We start from the raw sequence: 6,000 nt of genomic DNA, 5'->3' as shown, positions 1-6,000 counted from the left end.
TGCCGCAGGAGGACGAACAGGCCGCCAGCACCCAGCTGACATCTGCTTGAAAAATCCAACAATACCTTCAGTGGGGTCGTTTGCAAAAAGTGAAAACCAAAAATTAAAGAGGGGTTTTTTAAAAAATAAAAGGTATACATACATATGCATACGTGTGCGTGTTCGCCAAAATGCTGGGTTTGGGGTCTCGAATGACTTAAAATAAAACAACAGCTCTGCAGTTACGCCCAGACCGAAGGCCTCACTGAACCGGTGTTTTATTAGCGGCGAGAGAAAACGTTCTGTTAGGAAGCACTAGAAGGAATGCGCATTGTCCCCCTGCCCTTTATCTTTCACCAGATGATGCTCATTCTATCTGTTTCCAGTGTATTGACCTGGGATGTGGGACTGTTAAAGATCGGCAACGTCTTGCCAAAGCCTGAGGGAGGCAGGGTCACGCGGTGCGCACTGGTCGCGCAGCCGGGAAGCTGCGGCTCTGTGCTCTGATTAGCCAGAAGGGTCTGCTCTGTTGGGTGACGACTTCAGACGACCCCAGGTGGGCCCTTAACACAGAAAATTCCCCACCCCCACCCTGGCTCTGGTGATGCCAGCTTTGCCTCTTCTTCCTGGTCCTGGAATTTCAGCCTTAATAATGGGGAGGCCTTAGGAAGAAACCTAGGCGGCGGGTGCCTGTTCTACGTATGGGCCGCTTACTCGCCCGAGGTTTATTCTAGGTCCAAGCTGCAAAGAAAAACGCTAGAGAGGTCAGAGGCGAAAGCTGGAACGTTCTCCTGGGCCTTTTTACCCCTCCCCCCAACCCCCCAACAGATGGCCGGGCCAGGACACCTGCAAGGCAGCCGGCAGCCGCCGCCTCCGCGCAGTTCTCCGGACAGGGGCCACAGTGTCGGATCAAATAAGGTCACCTAACACCCTGGGCCCAGTTCGCTCATTCCCCCGCCCAAAAAAACCTTCCTCTGGACACCTTTCAGTCCTTTCAGAGAACAGAGCTTCCGATCTCCGCCTCCCACCCTTGGCCCAGGCACCCGAGCGGGCGACCGCTTTCCAGCCTCGGGTTTTTTCGGGTTTGCCAAGCGCGCAAATCTCCTGTCCTGCGCACCTCAGCACCCGGGCTTGGAGCTTATGAAAATGTAACCCAACTCATTGCCAGAAGTTGTTGCTAATTAGTGGATAATAAACTTCTGTAGCCAGGGCACAAAAGTCTTTTAAAAGTGCAAAGGTGTTCTTTGTTATGGCATCAGAAAAGGGATTAGCATATCAATTGGACTGGGGGGGACCGGACAATGAGCCCTCCTCCCCCTTCTCTGCCCTTAGTGTGCCGCCCGCCGCCGCCACCTCCTCCTACTCTCTCTGCCCTTCCTCCTCCTCTTCTTCCTCTCCCGGCTCCGAGAGCTGTCAAGGAGCGGTTGGAGACTGCAGGGCGGCGGGCCGGGGCCGCGCGGGCAGGCGCAGTGCAAGCTTCCCGCCGCCCACCAGGCCGCGCGGCCTGCGCGGCGCCCTCGCCCTCGCCCTCGCCCTCGTCCTCGTCCTCGCCCCGCGTCCAGGCGCGCGCTGGGGGAAGGTGGAGGCGCGCGGCAGGGCGTGCGGGGATGCGGAACCCGAGCATCGCGTGACGGGCGGCCTCGAGGGCGGGGACCTGGCCTGTCCGGGGAGGGTGGCCTCGGGCGGCCCCACGCGGCGCCCCGTTCCAGCGCCCGCGGCTCGGGCCCCGCAAAACCGCGCCCTTGGCCCCTCCTGGGCCGTGCGAACCCCCAGCGGATTCTGCACTCTGGCAGTGGGGAGCCGCCGGCTCCCCACCCTGCTCCGGCCTCTCTCGGCCGACCCGCTGACCTCCGACCCTCACGTGCACGCGTCGGGCGGCCAGCAAGCGTTTGGGGGCCAAGCGAGCCCTTGGGTCTCGAGGCAGCCGTGTCCCCGGGGGCGGCGGGTCCGCCGGGCTGGTCCCGGGGCGAGATGCCCACCAACTGCCCGCTCGGTGGTGGCTTCGGCGAGGCGGTCGAGCGGCCCAGGCCTCAGGAGGCCTGGCCACGTCTCCGGCGAGACCTCGCCTGGCCCCGCCGCCCTCGCCCGCCTTCCGCCCGCCCCAAGCTGGCCCCGAGGGAGCCGGCTCCCCGGGCCGACGGAAAAATTGGAAAGCCTTCCCCGCCCGGGTGCAGTAAAGCACAGCAGAAGTAAGTCTCTCGGAGAGGGAGACGCGGCCCAGGCCTGCGGGGCCCTGGCTCCCGCTCCGTCCGCCCCTTCTCCCCCCGCACCCCCCACCCCCCCTCCGCCACCCCGCGCCCGGCTGGGTCGGGCCCGGAGCGCGCCGGGGCCGGGGCGCCGGGGCCTGACGGCCCGCCTCGGGCTTGGGGGAGGAGGCGCAGAGACAGGCGCGGGAAGGAAGGCGAAGGGGGGAAGGCTAGCAGCGACGGCGCGCTTCGCTCGCCCGCGGCCGAGCCGGACCCGCCACTCTCTGGCCGGCCTGGAGGAGCCGCGGGCCGGGCAGCTCGCCCCTCCGCCCCGAAGCCCCCGCGGACCCTGCCACCCCCACGAGGACACGTTTTCTTTTCTTTTTCTTCTCCCCTCCCCCCCTTTCCCCTCTCTCCCTGGAGGCCGCTTCCGTCCTCTAAATGCGTTTCAAAAAAAGGAAATCTCCGGGGCTCTCCTTTTCCCAACGTCTCGCCTCCTTCTATAGCACTGATGTTTGGCGACCAAGCACCAAACTCACACAAGTTTCCCCGAAAACGAACTGCTTTTACTGCCGCGAGGAAAAATGTCGGGGAAAAAAGTGGAGGTCGGTGTTTCCCTAAATGCAAAACATCAGAGAGGAATCTGAAAAGAGCTTTACTTTCCCTGCGAAATCTCCATTGTTGCTTGGCAAACAATGGGAGCCTGGGCGACTGTGGGGCTGAGAGAATGAATAGGCGATCCGCGGGATGTGTGCGGGTCAGTGCTTGGGGTCCCGGGCCTAAAGCCCCTTTCTCAGCTTGCCACAATAAACCAGAGCAAGGTTTAGTCTTTACTGGGTCACCGGCCATCCTCTATTATTCAACACTTCACAACAAAAAACACTTATTAATCAGCGCTGACCAGAGGCCCCTTTTGAAACAAGAGAAGAGGGGAGAGAGGGGGAGAGAGAGAGAGAGAGAGGTGAAAAGAAGATTGAGAAGCCCTGGACAGAGCTTTCTAAAGCCAGAGCAACCATAGGGTACCTTCCTCCAGTGGCCAAAGTTTATTTGACACAACAAAGTTTCTAATCAGGCCACCGGGACCTGGATTTCTCCTCATTTGCCTCACTCCCCTTCTCTTCCTCTGAAGATGTTGGAGACTTTGTTGCGAGGAAGGATGGCTTTAGGTCAAATTGCTAAGGCCTGATCTTAAAGATCTAATTGCTATTGGAAGAGAAGCCTGTTTCCCAGCTGGGCCTCCACTCTGGAAATGGAGCAAGGAAGACTGTGTCCAGTTCTGCTCTGGGCACCCTGCTGATGGATGAGGTGTCAGGCCAGTAGTCATGTGAGGACTGGTTTCCAAATGGTATGAGCAGTAGTCAAATGGGGTACTTCTTGGTGATGCTGAATGCAATCTGTAGATTTTCTACTTCATGATGTTTCAGTCTGGATATATGAAAGGACTAAACTTGTTTGCTAGGACGAAGAGGACGCTGCTGGTTCTTAATGCTTTGACAAGGATTTCAGGAAAAGAATGTGATGAATAGTTTTAGAGAAGAAAGCGGTTCAAAATGTTCCATGCCACTAAAGTCAGTGGGTTCTTTGCTCAACTTTGATAATGTTTAAAGGGCTTATTGGATGCATGGAACCTAATTGTGTTTCTTTCATTTATCTGGTTACATGATAATTATGAACACATGCTCAGACATATATGGACACTCCTATACATCAAAGTGAAATGCTACATATATCAGCTTTATGGATGAGTTTAATCCATTTGGAACTCAGCTAGATATTTTTGATGGCAAAATCTTGTTGCTTTTTGATTTGGGGTTGGGAGCCAATATTTCTTGGTTATTCTGTCTGTTTTACATTACTCAGGTTGTAATTTAGCCAAGTGAGCAAAACTCTTTTGTAATGGCTGATGTGTACAAGTGAACAGAGGCAGCACATATTGAATCTTGGTTGTCAAAAGCTATAAAACAATTATTTTCCTAAAGAAATAGAAGTGAGTGTCAAAGCAGTAGTCTTTTAAGTTTAGAATTTCGTTTGTGTGCACTTTTGGATTCCTGTGTAACGTAACTAACCATTTCCCTTGTTATGATTCAAAGAAGCCTTTTAAGCCCAGAAAACGTATGGATGGTGTATGGATGGGGATTGTGACTTCAGCAAATTGAGCTGTAGAACTAGCTGGCTTGGTAATGAAAGCAAGAAGGCAGAATTACTTGGTAGTAAACTACATTGGTATTTACCAGAGTTTATGTAGGAAATGCAAAAATGGGTTGCATGGTTTGGTCTCAGGAAGTGTTTTACTTAGACGCCTACTATTGCAGAATGGCTTTTTTATGTCGAAAATATTGTGTTACTCAGATTTTGCAGAGCTCAACGCTTCTTGCAATGGAGTAATCAACTGTTATCTGAATTATTTAAAGCCTGGGATTAAAGGCCTTGGAGTTGATGCTGACAAGCTCTCACATGTAGGCAGGGGAAAGTTTAGTATTCTTTTCTTTCTGTATATACTTTGAAAATAATTTGGTCAAGTGTGGTGAATTATTGTTAAAATTTATGCATGGGAACAATGAATAATTCTTTTACAAATCGTTTTCCAAATGAGCAAATAAGATATTCAGGAAAAGAGTAGGAATCTGTTTCATACATTATAGTGTGTCACCTAAACTTCATTGTTTTTAAAGGACTATTCTTTAAAAAAGAAAATGTTTGCTCTAGAAATCCCTACTGTTTCAGAAAAGTGTTTGGGGTGTGGATACACAGAATATTTTCATTCAACAAATCCATTTGTAGGACATGACAATTTTATGTCATGTTTTTCCTTTTAGTATTTTGGTTAGCTTCCTAATTTGCTTAAAGGAAACGATAATCTCTTTGTGTATTTTTACTTGTAAAATGTAGGTATGTACTAAATGGGACTAATCATTCACAGATTATCTTCTGAATTCTACTGAATAAGCAAAGAGTCAAGAAAAGCTTTTATCATAATATATAATACATTGAATGTGTGTATGTATCATCACATAGCACATCATCTTAACACATGTTTATAGACTTCAAATACTTTCTCTTTCTTTCTTTCTTTCTTTCTTTCTTTCTTTCTTTCTTTCTTTCTTTCTCTTTCTTTTTTCCTGAGAAATTAAGTAAATAGCATGGTAATGACATTCCCTTAAACATACCAGTGAATTTGTATGGAAATTGGAATAGCTTTCACATTTGTCAAAGGAGAAAAGAATAATACATAAACATATATTCAGCAAATGTTTAAAATAGAGAAATGCTATTTGTTTATATTATTTACCATGGATGCAATAGTTATTAAATTTGGCATATCTTTATGAAATCATTGTTATTCCAAAGTACATTTATTCCATACTATATACATTGTGTTGCATTTTTAAAAAAGAAAGTACTTACATCTGTAACAAAAACCTAAAAATCACATGATAAATTTAGCATAACATAAAAATTACTTTATAGGTAGCTAGTCCTCTATATCCTGGAGAATTGTTTTTTTCGCCTTAAAAAAATCCATCTGGACAATTTTTTTTAAAATGACACATTTAAATAAATCTCAGTTACAAAAGGAAACAAATATCTTGGTAGACCTTGTGCATCTTTATCCAAATGAAAGTTAGATGGCAAAGCCTCTGGCTATCAAATGAAAAGTATTTGTAGTCTGGTGAGTTTATTTTAAAACATATTTCAATTTTTGCATTTGTTTTTCTTCCTAGCCGATGCATATAATTCAGACATTGTTCCACCTTGACAGAATTTGTCAAATTCAGTTCAAATTTACATCAACGTGATCTGACGAAGTGTAGTATCAATAGGTTATCATGAAGTA

At 48.9% G+C, this 6,000-nt stretch overlaps 1 long non-coding RNA gene across 1 annotated transcript in view; it reads left to right on the top strand.

The window, feature by feature from the left end:
- Window positions 1-1,885: 1,885 nt before the first annotated feature.
- Window positions 1,886-6,000, top strand: part of LOC122235089 — a 221,626-nt gene continuing 217,511 nt past the window's right edge. Inside the window, exon 1 of the long non-coding RNA XR_006213209.1 lies at window positions 1,886-2,168. This is a non-coding gene — a long non-coding RNA (uncharacterized LOC122235089). The remainder of the gene's footprint in view (window positions 2,169-6,000) is intronic.

Source organism: Panthera tigris, chromosome F2, assembly GCF_018350195.1.
Source record: "Panthera tigris isolate Pti1 chromosome F2, P.tigris_Pti1_mat1.1, whole genome shotgun sequence".
Classification (NCBI taxonomy): domain Eukaryota; kingdom Metazoa; phylum Chordata; class Mammalia; order Carnivora; family Felidae; genus Panthera; species Panthera tigris.
This window is presented reverse-complemented; position numbering and strand designations above follow the sequence as displayed.